The following is a 23334-nucleotide window of genomic DNA, read 5'->3' as shown; positions in this document are numbered from 1 at the left end:
TCAGAGAGCTGCCTTGTCTCAAGTTCATAACCTTCCAAGGCACCTCCTGCAATGACTGATATTAATGTAAAAAGGACTGGATGACTCAAACTATCCCGGAACAACTCTGAAGGGTCACTGTAGCTCCAGAACTCCCTGGAGGGATAGTGGCCAAGACTGTCATTGGCCTGCATCATAGCTGAACTCCTACCACTGCCCACTCTGGCTTCCTGTATCTCCTACACACAGATGTTGATCCTTAGTTACCATCCTGCCTGGTAAACTCTCAAGAAATTACATTATATAAAAAGAAAACCCTTATGACTTAGTGTAATGTAATATTTACAGAAATAGTCTTATTACTCATTTATAATGTTTACCTTGCCTAAATCATAAGTGAATTTGAGGCAACTAACAATAATCATAGTATTTAACCAGTAGGAACAACCACACAAACATAAGCTTTATAACAGTAAAGATATTTTAAGTGATTAGAGCTCAGTATTCCAAAGCAAAATTTTAATTGATACCAATCAATCACAAATAAGCAACACCTCTATAAAGTATTTTCTGGCTTTGCATCTGTGCCAGCACACATAAAAGAAAGTAAAAAATAGAAAATATTTATGCAAATAAAGGTGAGGATGATGTGGTGGGTTTTAGGGCTACTTGTGTGGCTTAGAGAATAAAAGGATGGATTTAAAGACTCCTATTCCTTTAACCAGAAAACAGCATACAATGTACCAGGATATATTTTTCCTTTATATGTAGGAATATTGAGGGAGAAAAGTAATCATTTGTTTATCATATGATTCCTGTTTTCATATGACAGCTACTACACTGAGGGCACTGAGTGAATGGAAAACAAACAAGAGGGAAGTGATATATATTTATAAAAAATATATATATTTCCATTAGTTAGAAAGCAGTTTAGAGTTCCTGAGTATAATAGAGTACCAATAGATACAAACTCTTATTTTTAATCTACTATACAGGTATGGGACCAGACACCCTATCATAACTAGTTCATGAGGGTGCTGTTTGGCATCTGAGGACAGACAAGGGTGTGATTTTCTGTTCCAAGGTTGAAACTCATGACTGGTGTTGTGAGTGTCTCTCTTTCTCTCTCTCGCTTGTAACATAGACAGTGAATACTCTTGACAATTCCAGAGCCTTTGGAGCTTTGGGGGTTGGGAAGAGAGTGAATAACTGGGGGATTTAAGATGAATCACAAGATACTGCAAATCTCAGCTCAAACATCACTCATCAGAAAGACCTGTCAACCCTTGGGACATAATCACTCTGCTCGCATCAGTCTTCTTAGGTGGGCAAACCCAGTCTTAACCACTCCAAGTGCTACAGATTGACCCTTTGATGTCTAGTTTTAGTTTTTGTCCCAGATCAGGAAAGGCAGGGAAACAAGCCAAAGCAAATTGGTTTTGATTTGAGTAGAGGCTCAACTAGCAACTACTGATAGTTTGCTAGTCACCTAGCAAAGGGAGTATAGAGAGGTCAAGGAACCCATATTCCCTTAGGCCTCCAATTCCATCAGTACCCAGTTTGTGCTGGGTGCCCAGAGCCAAGCCCTACTGAGATTCCTCCCAGGGCGAGCACAGCAACCCCGGGGGTGGGCTGTGCGGGGGGAGGGGAGGGAGGGGAGATACCTGAGCTTGTTAGCAGCCACACCTTCTGTGGGCAGGTGGGGCCTCTGTGAATGCCAGAGGCGTTTCTGGGCTGGCTGATTGAAGGATGGCTCCTGGGAGGTCACAGTGTGGGGGGCTCCAGAGTCTTGCCTCTCAGCAGTGGTGGCAGGACCAGGAGCGTCACATCACACGGGAGCTAGTTGGGCTAGAATATCAGGCCCCAGGTCGGACCAACTGAAATCTAACCTGCATGTTCATTCGCCGGCACATTGAAGTTTGAGAAACGCGGTTCTGGGCGGAAGAAGCGCTACGGTAGAGGAAACATCTGCCTCTCAGCCCCGCCCCCTCCCATTCTGAGCTCTGCTCTGAGCAAAGCTCGCCCTGCATTGGTCCTGCACAAAATTTCTGCAAAACCAGAGCGTGTGGGGAGGGGGCGTGCAGGAGCTGCCCCCTCCGGGGAGGGCAGAGGATGGTGCGATTGGATGGGCGAAAGGAGGCTCTCTCCTGCCCCGGCTCCGCGGTGAGTAGACACTCCCCCGACCCTCCCCCGACACCTCTCCACCCCCACCCCCCGCAGCTGCTCCCGCCTGCCTCCCGCCGGCTGCCACGAAAACCCGGAATAGCTGCGTGAGCTCACGGAAAGTCCTCCGAGGGGCGACGCCGGGCAGCTGGGCATGCTCAGTAGCTGGGGGAGGCTGGGGTGGAGAGTAGAAAGCTTTGGATCTGCTCCCCCCACCTCCCAACGGCCTCCCGCACCCTTTGCCCCCAGCCCGTAGTAGTTGCCCAGCGTGCGCCCGTGGACACCGGGAACATGGCGCTCCCAGCCCTGTAGCAGCCCGGGCGGGGAAGGGGATGAGGCACCGCCGCTTCGCTGATAGCCAGCCGCCAGGTAGGCAGGCGCGCCCTGAGGGGCTGCCCGGGTGGATCTGGGCACGGGGAGGGGCGCTTGCGGGGATGTGCATGGCTGAGACCGGGGGCATCTTGCTTTGCCGCGAGAGGATGCGAAGCGGACATCTGTGACAGCGCGCGATTGTGCATCTCCTAGGAGATGTCAAGGGCTGGGGATCCGCTGGCGATCGGGGACCGCCCCCCGCCCCTCTCACACACACCCATGCGCTACCATCCAGACTGGGCTCTCCACGGATCGAATAAAGGATAGTTCCTTTTTGCTGGCTGGTAGGGCTTGGAGGGGAACCCCGGATCCAGTCTTGGTAGTGCGCTGGTCCCCGGACCACTGGCAAGCCCAGTAGCAGTTCTTTGTGTATACAGCCGTGCATGCCCGCCCAGGGGTGCCACGGTGCCTGCATCTCCCAGGGAGTGTTGGACATACTGCCAGGGCAGGATTCCCTTATGGCTTTTGTCTCTTGGCAGGTGTGGACTGCAAGATGCAATGGCTGAGCCTTTATGGGGCTGTGTTTTTCTTTGTTACTCGCGCTGGAGTGTGTGTGTGCGTGGTGGGTTGTAATGGAGAGAGAGAACTTCTGCTCATGGCACGCGTGTGGGCAGAGCATGGAAGAGGATCTCGGTGCCAAACTCTTGTCAAAATTGAGTTCTCTGTGGGCCTCCTGGAGGGTAAACTTGAAAAGTCCAGAGAGAGTGCCCAGTTTGGAGAAGCGTGTTAGCTCTTCTTGAACCCATGCGTGTATATCTGAAGCTTTAAACCTGGGGCAAAGTGAATTCAACATTAGATATCAATTAAAGGGATTTGAAGGACTGGGGGGGGGGGGCTATCAGTGGTGGGCACTTTTAGGCCAAATTAATAAAGAAAAAGAAGTTGACACAACGCCAGAGGAAAGTGTCATAGTTAATAGTTGCTGATAGCTTAGAAGGCTGAATGCACTTCGGGGGCAGTCAGGAAACCTGGCATTCCACAGGGTCTTAGGTAACTCACAGAACCTCTCAGCGCATCCTTTTCTCTGCTGGGGTCTGGTGACATGTAGACACTCTCACCTGAGTCCAGAGGGCTAGATGCTCTTCACAAGCCCTTACCACACTAGAACCTATGAAACTGACACCCCATAATAACAGCCCTGTCACCTTATAGTGGTATATCTGTTATATTCAGCAGTATAACCCAGAGATGGAAATCAATTTAGATTTAGAATATGCTTTTTTTTTTCTTTATAATTTAAAGGATGGCCATCTTTGACTACAAAGTTGAGAGACACTTCTCGCCATACATACAGTATCTATTTTATGGTCTCCTTAGGTAGCAAAAATGAGTCAGTATCATCAAAATGAAATGGGGAATGCTTAAGGAAATTAAACTCATAAATGTCCAATCTGATGATACCTTGACTTGGAATACATATGTGCAAAGCAGATGGAAACAGTACAAGTTGATGACAAGTTCATGGATAGTATTGGTATTAGAATAAAATGTTTCTGTCCCTGTGTGAATGGGTAGAGAATGACTGTACTAGGTCTCTGCAGTTTGTCATTTTGTAAATAAAAGTGAGTTTTAATTGCAGTCATTGAAAACACAGTTTGGCACTGCCTCTCCTTCACCGTGTCAGAGTTTGCTGAACTACTGCAGGTGTGAGAGGCAGGTGTGCTAGGGTGTGGTTTCATCTTGCTAATGAGGCACAGCTGAGTTTGAGCTCTGACTCTCTCGTATTTAGATTTGTGATCTGGGGCAGGCTATTTAACTTTCCCCAGCCTCAGGTTCCTCATCTGTAAAAGAAGGTAGGGAGACTTTAGATAAGTAAGACTTATCTAAATGTATGTGCGTGTGGTGTGTGTGTTACTCATGATATGAACTACCAAGAAAACAGTGGTGACCGTTAAGAGAGGAAGGGAAATGGATGTTATTTAACCTATACTAGGTACCTTGTATCATGCTAGTCTGGTTCAAATATGCAATCTCGTTTAATCTTGCCAATTATATTAGTTTCCTAGGGCTGCCATAACAAATTACCAAAAACGAAGTGGCTTAAAACAAAAACATATTCTCTCACTGTTCTGGAGGCTAGAAGTCCATAATTCAGTGGTTCTCAACCTTCCTAATGCCGCGACCCTTTAATACAGTCCCTCGTGTTGTGGTGACCCCCAACCATAAAATTATTTTCGTGGCTACTTCATAACTGTAATTTTGCTACTGTTATGATTCGTAATGTAAATATCTGATATGCAGGATGTATTTTCATTGTTACAAATTGAACATAATTAAAGCATAGTGATTAATCACAAAAACAATATGTAATTATATATGTGTTTTTCGATGGTCTTAGGCAACCCCTGTGAAAGGTTTGTTCGACCCCCAAAGGGGTCGCGACCCACAGGTTGAGAACCGCCGCCATAATTCAAGGTGCAGCCAAGGCTGTGTGCCCTCTGAAGCCCCTATGGGAGGGCCTTTCTTGCCTCTTCTGGCTTCAGATAGCCCCAGGTGTTCCCTGCCTTGCACCCGCATAACTCCAATCTGTGTTTTTATCTTCACATGGCGGAGCTCCCCCTTTTTATAAAGATACCATTCATATTGGACGAAGGGTCCACCCTAATTCAGTATGACTTCATCTTAACTTCATCACATCTGCAAAGATCCTGTTTTCAAATAAGATCACATTCATAGGTTCTGGTTGGACATGAATTTTGGGGGGACACTATTCAGCCCAGTATGACAACATCCCTAAGATCTGTGTTGGATGACTACTTTATGCTACCCCACCAACACAATGCAAACAAACCAGAAATCTAAATTAAACAGCAAAAATAACAACAGAAACAAAAATACCCCAATATTTAAAAAATATATTTTATTGAATTTTTACAGAGAGGAGAGGAGAGGAGTAGAGAGTTAGAAACATGGATGAGAGAGAAACATCCATCAGTTGCCTCCTGCACACTCCCTACTGGGGGTGTGCCTGCAACCAAGGTACATGCCCTTGACTGGAATCGAGCCTGGGACTCTTCAGTCCGCAGGCTGATAGTCTATCCACTGAGCCAAACAGGTTAGGGCCAAAATTACCCCAATTTTAACACCTTTCTACTCTTTCTTATCCTGGTAAATGGCACTTCTGTTCATGGAGATGCTTTAGCCAGAAACTCAAAAATCATCTTTGATACCTCCATTCCCTTTGTCTTCCACACCCAAAACCATCACACAGTCTGAAACGTCCTGTCTTTCTATTCATATCTCTGAATATATCTTGATAGATTCTTCTTTCCATCCCTACCACCACCACCATCAAACTTCAAGTCCTCATCTCTCCTCTGGATTATTTGTATAGTTTTCTAACAAGACCCCTGGTTCCTTGCTTGGCCCCTCCGATACTTTATCTGTTAATAGAGAGGCTCATGTCAGTCCCTATATAAAATACATCCACTTTCCTCGGACAAATTCCAGAGACCCTCAGAGTCTTGGGTACTTGGCCTACTTGGGTATCTCTTCCTCTTGCTGCTGCCTTCCTGTTCTGCTGTCTGTTTCTTGGATATCCCAGGCACTTGCCCCCTATACTTTGCAATTCAAGCTGTACTCATCCCTTGGGCCTCTTTGATCTCCCTTCCCCATAACCCAAATCTCTCATCGCCCTGCTGCTTTTCTTCCATAGCACTTATTTTTCTATTTATTTGTTTGGCTATTTAATGTCTGTAAGCTCTGTGATGGCAGTTTATTTTGTATCTTACATGTAGAAGATGTTTAATAAATGTTTGGTGAATGAATGAAGGAATGAATACTCTTCCTCATAGCCATTTTTTTTCTGGGCCATTTTAAAGTTCTGATATTTTAGAAAATTTTAAATTTACTATGTTGTATTAAAAGAGCAATTAAGAACCTCATTATGACTTCAAAAGAGCAGTATTCTTGGCTTTAACAAAAGCATCTACTAAGAATTGGTTTTAAGTGAGCAGTTAATAACTGAGTCCAAATATTTTCTAGCAATTGAGGATTTTGTAAAAATATATCAGTCAATCAACAAATATTACAGAAATATTTTGTTGGACATTTATATTTGCCATGGTAGGCCCTAGGAAGACAATGGTGAACTAGACTTTTAGCCTTTTAAAGATTAATAAGTAATAATAATTAATAATCAATAACATTATTTATTAAACTTCTGTTATATCCCAGGTTCTCATTAGTCCCTATCCCTACTTATTGCTATAGATAGCCCTCCAATGTTTCTCAACACAGAGTCTAATAAGATGCACAACAAATATTTGATGAATTGATAATTAGTAGATACTATTATCCTGATATTTTAAAATAGAAAACATGTTTATCTGGGGAAGAGAATCTGCTCATATATATAAGGCCATGCAATTGCTTTCTGAATGTATCTAAGTGGGACCTGTTCTGTTTTAAAAGTCATCCTACCTATTGTCTCTGGGCTTAAAATAAGAGACAGATTGCTGCTTGTATGAGAACATGTTCCTGGTGTCAAAATTCTTAGTAACCAGCTGAATTGTTTGACTTGTCCTGTTTAATCCAAGTGAGAAGTGACAATGTTTCTCATTCAGAGCTCTTTTTGGCAGTTTTGAATAGCAAGACTGAGTGCCTGAGGGCAGTGAATGTGGTTCAACACAGGAACACAGGTTACATTTGGGATTTCTAGGGTGTCCTCAATTTCATGTCATTTTATTTTTTGCATAAGAGGTGATTTTTAAAAACAAAAAAAAATTGCTTAATGCATACGGTTATGTATAACTTTTTACCTAAGTAATGAAAAATCAGACATTGTGTCTTGATTTTGTTTAAAAGCGATAGATACACAATTGAATAAGTTAAAACCTAGAGAAACTAATAAGATATTTTAGTAAGGTAATGGTTATGTAATACATGTTAAAAAACAATGGCTACCCAAAATGCCAGCATTTACCAACTAAAAAATACAATAGAAAATGGTTCTGTCCGTGAATCCACAAAAATATAAATTACCTAGGAAACATAGTAAATGTACATAAAACACTGGGGACTGATAAGAAATATCTAAAGACTTAGGAAACTATACAATTTTACACAGACACATAAAATAAGAAACAAACAAATGAAAATATACCTTATTCTTAGGTAGAAAGATGAAAATGATGAACTGGTTATTTCTCCATGATTAATTAGTTTTATTGAATTGGAATTTGGGAAAACTTGAAAAAATGATTTTAAAATTTGTCTGGAAAAATAACTATATGACAGAAGTCAAGAAAATTTTGCAAAAGAATATATATGGAGTGGGTAAGTAATCTTTCCAGAAATTAAAAAAAAATGATTTGATCATCAAGCTATAATAATAGCAGTATAGTGCTGGTGTAAGAATCAATACATAGCTCAATGGAATAGAATAGCCTGGAAATAGGCTCAGATAGTTTTTGGGTAAAGAAATGTGATGGAAAAGGCATTTTGAAATAAAGAGTATTTGATAAGAGTCAAGGAAATTGGCTAAGTATGTAGAAAACATTCAACTAAGAACTTCTTTTTTTTTTATTGCTTAAAGTAATACAAAGGGTATTACATATGTGTCAATTTTTTCCCCCCGCCCTAGACAGTCCCCTAGCCTCCCCTATCCCCCAGTGTCTTATGTCCATTGGTTATGCTTATATGCATGCATACAAGTCCTTTGGTTGATCTCTTACCCCCCTACCTCCTGTCCCCCAATGCTCCCCGGCCTTCCCGCTGCAGTTTGACAATCTGTTTGAGGCAGCTCTGCCTCTGTATCTATTATTGTTCAAAAGTTTATAATGGTCTCTATTATCCATGAATGAGTGAGATCATGTGGTATTTTTCCTTCATTGACTGGCTTATTTCACTTAGCATAATGCTCTCCAGATCCATCCATGCCGTTGCAAATGAAAAGAGTTCCTTCCTTTTTAGAGCAGCATAGTATTCCATCATGTAGATGTACCACAGTTTTCTAATCCATTCATCTACTGATGGGCACTTAGGCTGTTTCCAGATCTTAGCTATGGTGAATTGTGCTGCTATGAACATAGGGGTGCATATATCCTTTCTGATTGATGTTTCTGGTTTCTTGGGATATATTCCTAGAAGAGGGATCACAGGGTCAAATGGGAGTTCCATTTTCAGTTTTTTGAGGAAACTCCATACTGTCTTCCATAGTGGCTGCACCAGTCTGCATTCCCACCAGCAGTGCACAAGTGTTCTTTTTTCTCCACATCCTGCCCGAACCAATATGCTCAATTAATATTTGACAAAGGAGGCAAGAACATACAATGGAGCCAAGATAGTCTCTTCAATAAATGGTGTTGGGAAAATTGGACAGATATATGCAAGAAAATGAAACTAGACCACCAACTTACACCATACACAAAAATAAACTCAAAATGGATAAAGGACTTAAATGTACGGCAGGAAACCATAAAAATTCTAGAAGAATCCAAAGGCAACAAAATCTCAGACATATGCCGAAGCAATTTCTTCACTGATACAGCTCCTAGGGCACTTGAAACTAAAGAGAAAATGAACAAATGGGACTACTTCAAAATAAAAAGCTTCTGCACAGCAAAAGAAACCATCAACAAAACAACGAGAAAACCCACTGTGTGGGAAAACATATTTGCCAAAGTCATATCTGATAAGGGCCTAATCTCCAAAATTTATAGGGAACTCATACAACTTAAGAAAAGGAAGATAAACAATCCAATCAAAAAATGGGCAAAGGACCTAAATAGACACCTTTCAAAAGAGGACATTCAGAAAGCCAAGAGACATATGAAAACATGCTCAAAGTCACTAATCATCCGAGAGATGCAAATCAAAACAACAATGAGGTACCATCTCACACCTGTCAGACTGGCTATCATCAACAAATCAACAAACGACAGGTGCTGGAGAGGATGTGGAGAAAAAGAACTTCTAATTACATGACTCCCTAAATCAGTGGTTCTCAACCCATAGGTCGCGACCCCTTTGGGGGTCGAATGTCCCTTTCACAGGGGTCACCTAAGACCATCAGAAAACACGTATATAATTACATATGGTTTTTGTGATTATTCACTATGCTTTAATTATGTTCAATTTGTAACAATGAAATTGGGAGTCACCACAACATGAGGAACTGTATTAAAGGGTTGAGGCATTAGGAAGGTTGAGAACCACTGCCCTAGACTGTTCCAAATAAATTGGAACATTCGCCTGCCAAGCAAGAAACAAGGGTAGAAGGAGATATTTAACCATTTCGGGGAAGGGCTTTTTAATATAAAGTTAATGAAAAGAATCACAAAGCAAAAGATAGATTTAAAGATATTTCAAACCTTTTCATGTAGAAAAATATAATTTAAAGCAGAAAACAGTCATGGAGAAAAGTACTGACACCACGAATGACAGAACAGATAGTGTAATAGTTACACTGAACTCTTGCATATTAGTAAGCAGAAAATAACATCCTAATAGAGTTGTTTAAATATCTGAGTAAGTAATTTAAAAGGGAGAAATAAAAAGGCTCATACACATATTTAATAAATATTCCTATTATTAATCACAGAAATGCAAATTAAAACAAAAGTGAGATACTATGCTTCACGTATTAAACAGTGTGTGTGTGTGTGTGTGTGTGTGTGTGTGTGTGTGTGTATAAAATAGTAAGGTACTGGCAAGGATGCAGTGAGAAGGATATTCTCATTAGTACTGGTAGGAGACATACATGATACAACTTTCATGAAAAACAGTTTGAAAATATTTGTGAGAGGCTTTTAAAGTTCAAGTTATTTGACACAACTATTTATCTGGTTTTTTAAAAAATCCAGAGAGAGAGAGAGAGAGAGAGAGAGAGAGACCAGTTGCCTTCCACATGTGCACCCTGTTCTGAATCAAACCTTTCAGTGCACAGGACAACATCCAACCTACTGAGCCACTCAGGTCAGGCTATTTCTCTGGCTTTTAATTTTACTTTTATTTTAGTCTTTGCAGATACAGACAAATTTTATTTATATAATTTGCATAACAGAAACAATAAACTTATGTAACTAAAAATTGGGGGCTGGTTAAAAGTATTCTAAGGTTTCCAAATGATAGACTATTACATAGATGTTGAAATTGATCATTTTGAATATTATGTAATGACGTGGAACAACATTTTAAGTGAAAATAACCAAATGCACGACTGCATTTCAAAATGTGTTTTGTGAAGTGGAAATATCACACAGACATATAAAAACTGGAACCCAAACAAAGTTAAGCAATAGCTGGGTGGTAGGAATATGGATTACTTGTTTTATCCCGTGCCAAATTTTTCAAAATTTAGTCAATGATAACATATTGTTTTATGAAACAGAATAAAACCCCACTATTTTACAAATATGGCAGTGATACACATTCAGGTTGTAATTATTCATTTACGTAACCAACGCTCATTGATTATCTCATGTCAGGGGCTCTGCCAAGTATATCAGCATGAACTTCAGTTTGCATGCAAATGAAAGAAACTGTCTACTAGTATTTTCAGAAAAGAGAATAACTAGAAGGTTGGTTATCAGGTAGCTAATAGAATTGTCAGGATTGAGGGAGATGGGGCAAAAACAATAACAACCATCACCAAAAGACAGGCTCAGAAGCTAAGCAGAACCTAGCCTGTTCCCTGATCTAGATATCAGGAACTAGAGAAATGGCCAAGAACAGCCTACTCAGGGCTGGGCCACAGTCCTCTGGTGGTTATACTTTGGGGCTTGCTCACCATACCCAACCCACTTGGCATCAGAAAGGGGAGGGCACCTTGGTTAGCAGGCCTACTGCCCCTTTTACAATAAAAGAAGCAAGCAAGGTGGGATGGGTGCTAAACAACCCCAACCAGATGAAAACAAAAAGACAAAAATGGTCATTACCCAGAACTTGGAGGTGCACAGGACTGAGTAGCAGCCATCTGTCCCTCCCCTGTAGTGGGAGCAACCACTGAGATGTAGAACACAGATAACACAGAGTTTGAGGTACACGGGACCCCATAGTGCCCCACACAGGAGAAGTTGTTTGCTCCTGGGGTCAGCATGTCATGAGGAAGGTGGCTTTTCAGATCTTCCTGTATGGGCAGGGTTGCAGGGTTTTGGAAGGGGAGATCCCGTTCTCAGGTGAGGCAAGAGCCAATGAACAGATTACGGGGGGGTGGGGGTGGCGGGGGCGGGGAGGAACTGTTTAGCACAAGTAAGAGGTATAGTTTGGAAATAACTGGGGCACTCACGCAAGGTTAGGTTTCTTTTTATTCAGAATTAGCTGACATTTAGCAGGTCCTATAGCAATGTCTGAGTTTAGTCCACCGAGAACACTGGGCTCTTGGTTTAAATAACTGTTGGTCCATAATACTGAAAAATCATCCATGGGCCAGTGTGTATTCTTCCTATAGTTTTCATCCTAAGTAGAAAATATCTGTGGCTAGCCAGGTAATTTAATGCGCAGGTTCGGGTTGCTTTGATAACTGTTTATAAACTTTTCCCAGAGGAGAGAAAACTTGCAAAGGGAAGGGAAAAGGGTAATTATTCTCCTGTTGCACTAAAAACAGAACAGAGAAAATCTTAAGTTACTAAGAGGGGGCCTTGCCGTGGACACTGCATGATAAGGAGCTGAGCTGGGCTACACCCTTCTGTACCTAAGAGCCCCCGTGCCACCTCGGCCCCCTCTGGGTCCTGCTCCACATGCCCAGGACCTTGGACTTCCAAGCTTATAAGGCTCATGGGCCCAAGTAGGGCTGAGGAAAGACTGATAATGGGAGTTTGGACTTACAGATGTTGTAGTCTACACGCAAGTCCCGGAGGCCAGGGTAGAAGGAGCAAGAGGTTGGCTTTCCTTATTTTGTCACGTCTGAAATTCAAGAGTTCTATATTTAAACCTGGCTTCTGGGTTGTTATGAAGGCATATTTGTTAGGCTAGGCACATGGGTCATACTTAATAGTTGTAGCTTGGATTATCATATTTAAATATCTAAGATATATAATAATCAGGACTCCATTTGTGTTCCATTTGTGCTCTTGCCTCCTCGGGTGTTAGAATCAGGCCTGCGTGGGTGGCTGTTTTAGAAAGGCAGCACTCAGTTGTTCACACACACAGACACACGCACTTTAGCTGCTTGTGCAACAGCAATGCCGATTATAAGGAAAGTAGGCTACACTGACATTATAGCTAGCATATTGAACAAGATGTGTTAAGCCCCCCTCCACCTATTTGACCTCTGTATCTTAATTAGTCTTCATAGAGCTCTATAAAATAGGTCATTCAAGGCAATATATCATGCAGGCTAACCAGGGTAACAAAGAGCAATCAAATCCTGGCTCATCTGAATCCCATTGTCCATCAACACTGTGCCTTATGGCAATTCAGTAGGTGAGAAGGGAAGCTTTGTTTGGAGTCCTTTCAACCTTCAATAATTTAAAAATTGCTGGATTAATCAACCCACCTTGACTCTCAAATCCTCTGATTCAGCGTTTCTCTTCATGCAAATTTCCTCATGAAAGGGAAAGTAAATGCATTGACTGCTTGGCTGTGTTCGGTATTATGATTAACTGAATGATCAAAGCCAAAAATCAATATTCGGGGGCTTGTATAAGAAACAAATTTAACTTTCTCTTTAAAACAGATGTCAGTTGTAGGAATGCTTCTGCCAGTTTTCAAAGGCATTGCCATCTGTGCCATTGGTGATGAAAGTAAATTGGCAACGGAGAGTATCTTTGTTTTTCCTTAAAACACTGTTTCATCCCCCAGGCCTCCATTACTCCATTGTCAGGATGATTTTATGCAAACATTATTGGTTCCATCACTCATATAACACATTTTGGGGGAGAGGGGGGGCAAGGGCTCACTCACACATTAGGTCCCAAATATAAGATCTATGATAGATAGATTCAAAAGCTGTTAGCCTCACTTTTCAATTCAAATTCACATTCAAGGTTGACACACTATTTTAGAAACTCTTAGTTATTTTCTGGGTGGAACTTGATCCCTTTCTTCTAAGCGTGGTCATTTGATTTACCCAAATGGATGTGCATAAAACACTGACTTTCTAGCTAATTGTTCTTACTGTCAACTGAGTTGCTCCCTTTCCTGATTTAGCTCCACTGCAATTTACTGACCCAGGGAGAGAACTTCCTGGAAGAGAAGAGTAGAAATGTATGCTTCATTTATTTAAAAGAGAGATTCTTCCCCCAAAGTAAGAACAGTTACTATGTGGGTATGACTTAATCTCTAAATATATAAACACTGATGGAAGAGGGGGATAAAGAAAAAAAAAATGCACCTTACAGAAACTGAATGTAGAGCGATCCTCATCTGTATGGTTTTTAGAAGAATGTTGTTGCTTCTCTAGATTTTAGAGACATAGAAACAAATAGTAAACAGAATTTTCCAATACTATTTGAATCACAGCTGTTCATAACCTGAGTTAAGTAGTGGTTTGTTTTACACTTTCTGAGAGTTTTTAAGATAAGAGCTACTTCCAAATTGTGTCCTATTTTCTTACTGCTCCAGGTAGACTCCACTCTCCCTTGTCCTCACAGCCACGCGCTCCCTAAATCTCATCAACTTAAAACTTTCTCACATGTGCCCTTCCCTGTACCCACTGCCATTCCTCTTAGCATCTCTCAATTAGACCTTGTGTCAACTTACCACCTGTTCTCTTTGTCTTCATTCCAACCCCAAAATGAACATCTGATCATCTGATTATCACCCTCTCATTGAAAAGTTCCTACCCAGATACCATCTCCCCCCCAAAAAAATATTCTTCATGGTTCTGGGTTATCCCCCTTAAAGCATTCATCACGGTGTTTGGCAGATGTTTCTTATTTAACTCCCTTCTTGTACTAGACTCCCTTCTTCTACAGCAGGTATCTTGTATCTTGGTCTTTGTGTTCCCAGTACCTAGCTTTATGCATACACATGCCAGGTCTTTAATGAATGTTTGTGGAAGAATGGATGTTACCTAAGCTAAAAAATGAGCCCATCCCTAGCCAGGTAGCTCAGTTGGCTAGAGCATCATTTTGAAAAACCAAGGTTGTGGGTTTGATTCCTGTTCAGGGCAAATATAAAAATCAACCAATGAATGCATAAATAATGGAACAACAAATCGATGTCTCTCTCTCACTCTCTAATCATAAATAAAAACTTAAAGAAAATGAGCCCAGATGTCAAAGGAAAAGGCCATCGTTTAAAATTCTGGAATGGGAACTATCAGTGATCTAACCTATTTCCTTAGAAAATAAGTTGCACACTAATGTTCATTTTCTACATTATATAAGGAAAGACATGGCAGGGAAAATGCATGCTCTCTGTTCCTGGCTAGAGAAAAAAAAAAATCTAAATATTAGGTAGGGGTATAATGTAGCTATTCTAAGTACACTAAAAAGAGAGAAAGTAATGATGCAAACTATAAGCTCAGAGCAGGTTTTCAAAAAATAGAGTATATAAACTGAGCTTCTTAAAAAAAACTTTAAGAATACATAGTTGATTACTAGATGCAACTTACACCTGGTGCTCTGTTGTCCCACACCTGATATGAATGTGCTTGGTTGGTGGTGTGACCCTTGCTTGAACATCAGCTGAGTTTTATCCTGAAGTTGGGGTTTTATTCAGTTCTGTTCAAGTCTTTGGCACCCTTGCTTCCATAGTAACAGATGCTCTAAAAAATGAAAAACAAAACAAAACAAAACAAAAAGGTGGGAAGGCTTGGGAGGGAAATGAATCAAAGTAAGTGGTTTAAGAAAGGGGTCCCACAATGTAGGACCCAGGGTCTCTTCAGGCTTTTGGTCGTATGAATTTTGGCAGGATTCTCAGAGAAGATTCTAGGATGATAACTGGGAGGATCTTTTTAAAGGCAATTTATAGATTATATGAAAGACATTACTGTGTTTTCTTTAGCTTTGATTCCTGAGGTGGGTACCTATATCGGCATATTAGCCGTCTATACTGGTTGAAAGAAACACTTGCCATCTAGATTCCGCTAACAGCCAGGAATCAAGTAACAACAACTGGAGACTTCTATCTATGAAATATAGTCAAGATATCTTGTCGAAACTGGAAGGTGTAAAACACTGAGTTTTAGTAGGTACTAACATTTGCCGGTGCTAATTAGAGTTTCCAGTCTTGTGGCCTGGATGTTTCTGTTTGCCATGCAGAGTGTGAAATTTCCCTTAAAAATCCAGATTGTGGACATCTCTTTAAAAAAATCATATACACAAATAAAAATTTGACAACACTGACCACGTTTCCTCATGACAACCATCCACTTTGGCTAAGTAGCAGCTGCTGCCACCATAGGCAGGTAATAGAGTTTCACTTTGCCACAATCCACACCACTCCCTGCTGTCTATCATTGGCCCATTTTACATATTTATGTTACCCTCTTAGTCCTTGAAGTCTTTTCAATTTGTAACCTCTACATTAGAGGAGAGGCTTGCTCTTTAGTTTTGGATCATTTTATTCTTATATATTGTTCCTTCTTAATCTACCATTTTCTGAAAATGAGTCAGTTTGTTTAAATATAATAAATAATTTAAAATATAGAGTTTGGGAATATTCGGTGAGAATATTTTCATAGTTCGGCTTCAGTAACTAAAATTTAAAATATTTTTTCAACATTAGATGATTATGAAGAATTTCCTCTTGTGTTTCATTTGAATTAAACTGAAATAGAATAAGAAACCAAAGGGTCTTGAGTTTGCTGGAGGTAGAAATGATTAGAAGTGAAAAGTATGCTATCATATTTCATATGACATTATCATCTGGAAAGTATAAAACATTCAGAATGCAAATATGCCCACAGAAGTGAAGTAGAACCTTATAAATGACATGCATTCTATAGAATGGCTGGCAAAATCTCAAAATCAATATTGGAGTCACCCAGGGCGACTGAGAATAATGATATCACTGTACCTTACTAAAATTAATGAAAAACAAATGAGATAGAAAATTCCAGAGTTGTCCCTAGAGTTTTTATTTCTTGAGCTAGAAGAGTGAGAGATCTTAGGAAGTGGTTCCCCCCTGCCTTTTTTTTTTCAGACCTCAGTTTTATTTGAAACACGGAGTATAGCCCACCCAGTGAAGGGAGCTGTGTTTTTCTCTCTCTCTACACATACCAGGGTATGCAATGACTATAGATCTCACTGTAAAACAGAAAATATTTTTGGTCCTAAGTAAATCACTTAACTGGTAAGATTAAAATCAAGATAATTGGATCTGTCTACTAAGGTGGTATCTGCTTGCTTTTGCTTTGTCCTTTGATAGGCCAGATAAGAAAAATAGGAAACATATTACAATGAGCATTCCCAAGTAATCATTCATTCAACAGACATTCACTGGCACTATGTTGTTTGTTTGGGTTGGCACTTACTCATGTGGAGGCACATTGAAAAACATAGATAAAAACCTCTCCTATGCAAGGAGAGACAGATAATAAATAATAAACATAATAAGTCAGTATATAGAATGTAAGAAGGTGATCTGTACTTTGTAAAAGTAGAATGGCTCATCAGGGAGATCAGAAGTGCTGAGATGATGGCAGGAAAAGCTCAGTTTGAAATAGGGAGGGGAGTGGTCAGGATATGCCTCACTAAGAAGGTGGTATTTGAAGGAGGGAAGGGAACTACCTGTGTTAGAAATACCCTGTGATAGCAATGAGAGAGCATCACAGGCAGAGAACCCAGTGCAAAGGCTTCAAGGTAGAACACCTGGCTATTTGATGAGGTACAAGGAGCAAAGTGAATGAGGGGGCTGCAGAAGGAGGCAAGGTTAGGGGGCTGAGCGATCAGTCAGAAACAGTAGAGAGAAATAAACACCTTGGCCTCTCCTTTGAGCAAGAGGGAGAGATTTGAGAAGAGGACAGGATCTGACAGAGTTCCTAGGAGTCACTTTAGCTTCTCTATTAAGAAGGGGAAAGTATGAAAGCAGGAGACTGATCAGGAAGACATTGCAATAATTTAGATAAGAGATGATGATGGTGATGATGATGATGATGATGAGAGAGAGAGAGAGGGGTGGTGATAGTAAATCAAGGCTCACTCCAAGCTTTTTGGCCTGAGCAACTAGAAGAGAGAAATTACCTTCAGCTAAGGAAGGGAAGATATTGGGAAAAGTAAGTTTCTAGGGGGTAAATCAGCAGTTTAGTTTGGACATTAGAGATTCCAGTGGCTGTCTACTTGCAGTGGAGATGTTGAGTAACTGTATACTGGCAGTTGGAAGTCAGTAAACATCTGGGCGGACACTAACGGGGCTTGCTATATCCATAACTGTTGTTCCCTTAGCATGTTCCTGCAAAACTCTTCAGAAGTTGCAAAAAAATCCCACCTTTTGCTAAATAACTGCGTGCATTAACTGGACCCTATGTTAGTGTAGATAAGGACACCCTATGTCCAATGGGTAAAAGGGCATTGAGCCTGAGTAAGTTGCACTCAAAGTCATTTCCAAATGAATAAGATAATATAACCGCAGGTGCTGAACTGGAGCCTTAGATAATTAAGCATGCAGCTGTTAAATGCAGCTAATGTTGAAAAATAGGACAGAAGTAAGGCTACAATTGACCTTGTGATGAAACAGAAAGGATAAAATATTCCCCAGGAGTAAGTCATTTGCCCATGTGATGCAATTTCATGCTTTTAGGGCACTGGTGAGCCAGTTGATACGCCATCCCCTCCAAGGCATTAATGGAACTCTGTGTCCCAAATACAGCAGTCCTTTAAATATCATCATTTCATTTAATAGTATTTCATTATAATATTGATTAGGAAAAAGATCGATTCCCATCTGGGGCCACTGTCCATTTTGGTTTCCTCTGGGGATCTTGAGTTCCTCCCACATCTCAAAGATGCACGTGAGGTGGATTGGTATGTCCTCCCACATCTCAAAAATGCACGATGGGTGAAATGGTATGTCCTCCCACATCTCAAAGATGCACGTGAGGTGGATTGGTATGTCTAAATTGTCCCAGTCTGAGTGAGTGTGGGTATGTGCATGAGTGCCCCCTGCAATGGAAGGCTTCCTGTCCAAGGTGGGTCCCATCTTGTGAGCTAAGCTGCTGAGTTAGGCTCCAATCACTGGCCACCTACCACTCTGAACTACAATCTGCAGGTTGGAAAATAATGATCTTACTTGTTTTTATTACTTTTTTTTCTTAAGTGTTCATATAGCTCCATTTATTTCAGTGTTTAAATTACAAATGTTTTGAGTCATTTTTAGAAGTTTGGTGATGGTTTTGTGACCATAAATATGTTGTAGGAACTTAACTCATGTTTATATTAATTTGCCTATGATAAAATTGGTTTCACTTATTACACTTAAGATGGAGTCTCCAAAAACATATAGATGACTAGAGGCCCAGTGCATGAACTTTGTACACTGGGGAGGGGGGCTCCCTCAGTCCAGCCTGCACCCTCTCCAATCTAGGAACCCTCAGGGGATGTCCAACTGCCAGTTTAGGCCCGATCCCTAAACTGGCAGTCGAACATCCCTCTCATAATCTGGAACTGCTGGCTCCCAACCACTCGCCTGCCTGCCTGCCTGATTGCCCCTAACCACTTCTTCCTGCCAGCCTAATCACCCTCCAACCACTCCCCTGCCAGCTTGATCGATCCCTAACTGCTCCGCTGCCAGCCCGATTGCCCCCAACTGCCCTCCCCTGCTGGCCTGGTTGCCCCCAACTGCCCTCCCCTGCTGGCCTGGTTGCCCCTAACTGCCCTCCCTTGCAGGCCTGGTCTCCCCTAACTGCCCTCCCCTGCTGGCCTGATTGCCCACAACTGCCCTCCCCTGCTGGTCATCTTGTGGTGGCCATCTTGTGTGAGGGTGTAATGGTCAATTTGCATATCACCTATTTATTATATAAGATGTTAAGTGAGCACTTACTGTAATGTGGCTCCTGCTATGACCATTTTTAGGTGTAGATACTAGAAAGTAGGGAAAGTTGGAGAAAACATAATAAAAGTTATATCTATTGGCATGGATAATAAAATGATTTTAATGAGTTCAAGCCTGCTAGAAACCCCAAACTAAAAATAGTTTTCAATGGAGAAAGAAGAGTGCATAATATGTCTGATGAGAGCAGAGAGACAAGTCTTAGTTATATTTATATCTGTGAATACAGTAAATGTTAGTGAATTTTAACATTGGATGTCAAAATGTACTTGATCAGCAAGAAGTAAGGAATGGATATTGGACAGGCAGTTAGCAGCCTGCAGTGAGATTTAAAAAATAACCCAGATGGTTCCCTTGATGAGAATGTATGAGTAGGATAGTAGGGAAAGTGTTTTAAAATTGGCCATCTGTTTCAAAGAATTGCGGAGCAAGAAGGAGATACAAAGCAGAGGAGGTCATATCAAGATTGCCAGTAAGTTATTTAGGCTTAGCAGGCCCCAAATCATTGTGCTCTTAAAATAATAAGCCTAGCATTTGAGAGATGGGTTTAAGAAAGGAATCATTAATGATATTGCAAGGAGCCCTCTAGACAAACGGATTTTCCATACCAGACAACACCTTGGATACGGGAGTTTCCCACCTGGAATGCCAGAAAGATGTAGAGAATCCTTTCAAAATTTCTGGTGTTCCTAAAGGAATGAAGAGAAGAAATTTGGGAAGAGATATTAGAGTGAGAATAAGAGTGGTCTTGAGTGTCTTTGAATCATCAACACTGAACCCTTTTTTTACCATCTTGATTGCTCTAATTGTTGAACCTGAGAGTTATAGTTTTGCTCTTCCTTAGTCAGGACTTCAGGGCTCACTATTCAATCCTTTTATATTCAGGACCTAAGTATTGTAAAACTTCAAAGAACATCGTTCACATAGTGTAGTTGAGAGAACCGATGATTGATAATCTGGTCCATGTGAATGTTGCCTTCTGGAATGCTATAGTCCACAGCCTGAATGGCCTTCTGCAGTGATTCTGTTTGCATTGTCATTGATTCGGTCCAAACTTTGTGAAATGGATCACCATGCTGTGTTTTCTTTTCTCCTTCTCCCTTCTGACTGTCAGAGGCTTGAGAGAAGAAGCTAGATTTTATGTATTTATAATAAAACATCTCACATGATGCCCTTCACTGAGTTGCTCAATAAATCTTTACAAAATAAATGAGTGAATAATAATGCTGGAACTTGCTGAGACTTAACTGTGTGTTAGCCTCTGTATAAATTATTTTATCTGTGTATGTCCCTTATCCAAACAGTAACTCCATAGAGGTACACATTGCCTTCATTTCTCCTTTCAGGATGTGGAGATGGTGAATAGAAGGTGCATGAGTGGAAACACTGAGTGAAAATAATTCTTTCAAGAATTTTGGTGTGAAGAACTCAAAGAGTTAAGAATAGAAGGTATAACTGAAATAGGATGTTTGGTCAGGGGGAGAGAATTTTATATAAAGACTAGAGGCCCAGTGCATGGATTCGTGCACCAGTGGGGTCCCTCAGCCTGGCCTGTGGGAATTGGGCCAAAACTGGCTTTCTGACATCCCCTGAGGGGTCCTGGATTGCAAGAGGGCAGTTCTTGGGTGATGCACCCCAGAATCGGGCTCCCTCCTCTCTGGTTCCGGTGTGTCACCCAAGAACCGCAGCTGCCAAGTCACCGCAGATTGGCAGCTCCTGCATTGGGCATCTGCCTTCTGGTGGTCAGCGCACATCATAGCTACTGGCTGGTTGGCCGGTTGCTTAGGCTTTTATATATATAGATGGATGGGCTTGGGCATGTTTAAAAGTTGATGGGAAGGATGCAGTTATGAGAAGGAGATGGAACGTGTAGTTGAGAGAACTGATGATTGATAATCATGTAGAGATGAACCCAGAGGACAGAAACATGGAAGAATAGGCAGGAGCCTGTTCTGGAACAAGAGTAAAGGAGAGGATGGGATGGATTCAGGAAAAATTGGTGTTGGAAACCTAAAAGTTTTTGTCTGAAGCCTTTTCATTTTATCTTTAAAGAAGGAGGCAAAGTCATCTGTTTACTTTGAGGAGGAAGGTTGTAGTTTTCCTGCAATGATGATGGGCATTTTTAAGGAGAGTGGAGAAGGTATGACATTATCTCTGCAGAGATTTAGAGAGACCGAGTCAGTCGATTAGAGACCCTAGCATTTCTAGGTACTTCTATCAGTTTATATTAATGAAATCATAGCTGCAAATTAAAGTCTGAGTACTAAAAAATAAATTTGGCCTAATTTAATTAGAATATAAAATAAGAGTGCCTTCTGTACATAAGGGAAATTTGAATTTAAAGAAAGTAGGCTTTTTTTTCTCTTGATTTCTACCTCTTGGTTCATTTTGATGAAAGTTGGCATTAGGAAGAGGATATACTGAGTGCATTCTGTAAGCTAAAGTTGTATTTGTAGCCAGATGCTTTGGAAAGTAGAGAGTGAGTGTCTTCAATGGGATTCTTTTGCTTGAAAGAGACTAAACTTGAAGAGATCCAACTTGAAGTATACAAGAAAACTAGGAATTTATTGACCTGTTGAGCTAAAAAGTCCAGAAATACAACTGGGTCAGGAGCTCAAAAATGTTATCATGGTGCCATTTCTTCCACATGTCTCAGCTCTACATATTTCTCTGTGGGCTTCATTTTCAGAAAGGTTCTTCTACTTTTCTGGACAGATGTCCTTCCTCACCACCTCCTCACTCTGCCACTCTAGGTTTATATCCTACTGATTTCAAAATCGAGTAGAAAATACTCAGGGATTCAAGAATTCCAACAAAAGTCTTAGGAAAGAATTTCAGTAGCTCAGGTATTACTTTTATGGGTCACATGACAGTGCCCATTCCTTGTCTTAGTAGTCTAGCCTGTTGAATGTTCTTATTGCTCTTTGAGTCCAAACCCCTTCCTGGTGTCATAGTCAGAGTGGACTTAACTTTCTCTCAAATCACCCGGACAAGAGTTGGGGGAGAGAGGATTCACACAGATTATCACAAGCAGGAGCAATAGATGTAATCATGAAAAAAAATTTTTCTTAGAGTGGATAACAGTAAAATTGCCTGATGTAATTATAGTATTCTCTACCAAGTTTTCTGGCCCAGTGAAATTTCTCTGGTCACATAGTTTTGGCAACCCTAATTTATTGGACTGTTTGTATGTGAAAATACCTATTTTTCCTAGGAATGAATTAGCAGCTTCCAAAGACACTATACATAGATTCTTTTTCATCATCCTCTTGTGATCGCCACTTTTTATCTTTGTGTCCTAATTTTGCCATTGTACGGCTGCTTCTATTTTGGAACCTTGGTAGGAAATAGATTTGTGTGGACATACTGATTTAGCATGAAATTAAAATGAAAAATCATTAGCATATTTAGAACATCACGTAATGGGAAGAAAATCAGTGATAATTGCCACCTAAATGTTTCTCTGGGAATGAACTTATGTGGATCAGTGGGGACATACTGTCATACCAAACTAACATGAAAAGCATACGTCCAATCTCTCAACTTCTCCTAATATTGTCCTTCTTTGGCTTTCCCATGCAGAGTATGATTTCTCATGATTTAAGTAATTTGGTATCATGTTCCCTGTATAATTTCATGTTTTGTTAGGTCAGGTCAACTTTTGGACAGGAAAAATACTTTTAGTAATTACTGTTATTTTGGCTCTTATTTAGTTTAAGTGATGTCCAATACCTTTGTTTGTATTATTTCTAGTCTTATCTGCCAGTCTATGTTTTATTTGAACAATATACACCTATCAATTTGTTTGAGGTTGGATGTTCATGAGTTCTTAAGAAAGTGGCATACTTAGACTTCTGTTTAATGATTGCCTTCAGACCCTTGGAAACCATAATGTTTCCATTCTTTTTCATGGAATATTATCAGATATATACTTTATGATAATTT

At 40.7% G+C, this 23334-nt stretch overlaps 1 protein-coding gene across 1 annotated transcript in view; it reads left to right on the top strand.

Moving 5' to 3' along the window:
- Positions 1–2282: 2282 nt before the first annotated feature.
- PAK5 (p21 (RAC1) activated kinase 5) overlaps positions 2283–23334 on the top strand; it is a 241786-nt gene continuing 220734 nt past the window's right edge. The window contains exon 1 of the mRNA XM_036323648.1: positions 2283–2511. The gene's annotated coding sequence lies outside the window, so the exon portion shown is untranslated. The remainder of the gene's footprint in view (positions 2512–23334) is intronic.

Source organism: Myotis myotis, unplaced genomic scaffold, assembly GCF_014108235.1.
Source record: "Myotis myotis isolate mMyoMyo1 unplaced genomic scaffold, mMyoMyo1.p scaffold_m19_p_9, whole genome shotgun sequence".
NCBI classification, from domain to species: domain Eukaryota; kingdom Metazoa; phylum Chordata; class Mammalia; order Chiroptera; family Vespertilionidae; genus Myotis; species Myotis myotis.
This window is presented reverse-complemented; position numbering and strand designations above follow the sequence as displayed.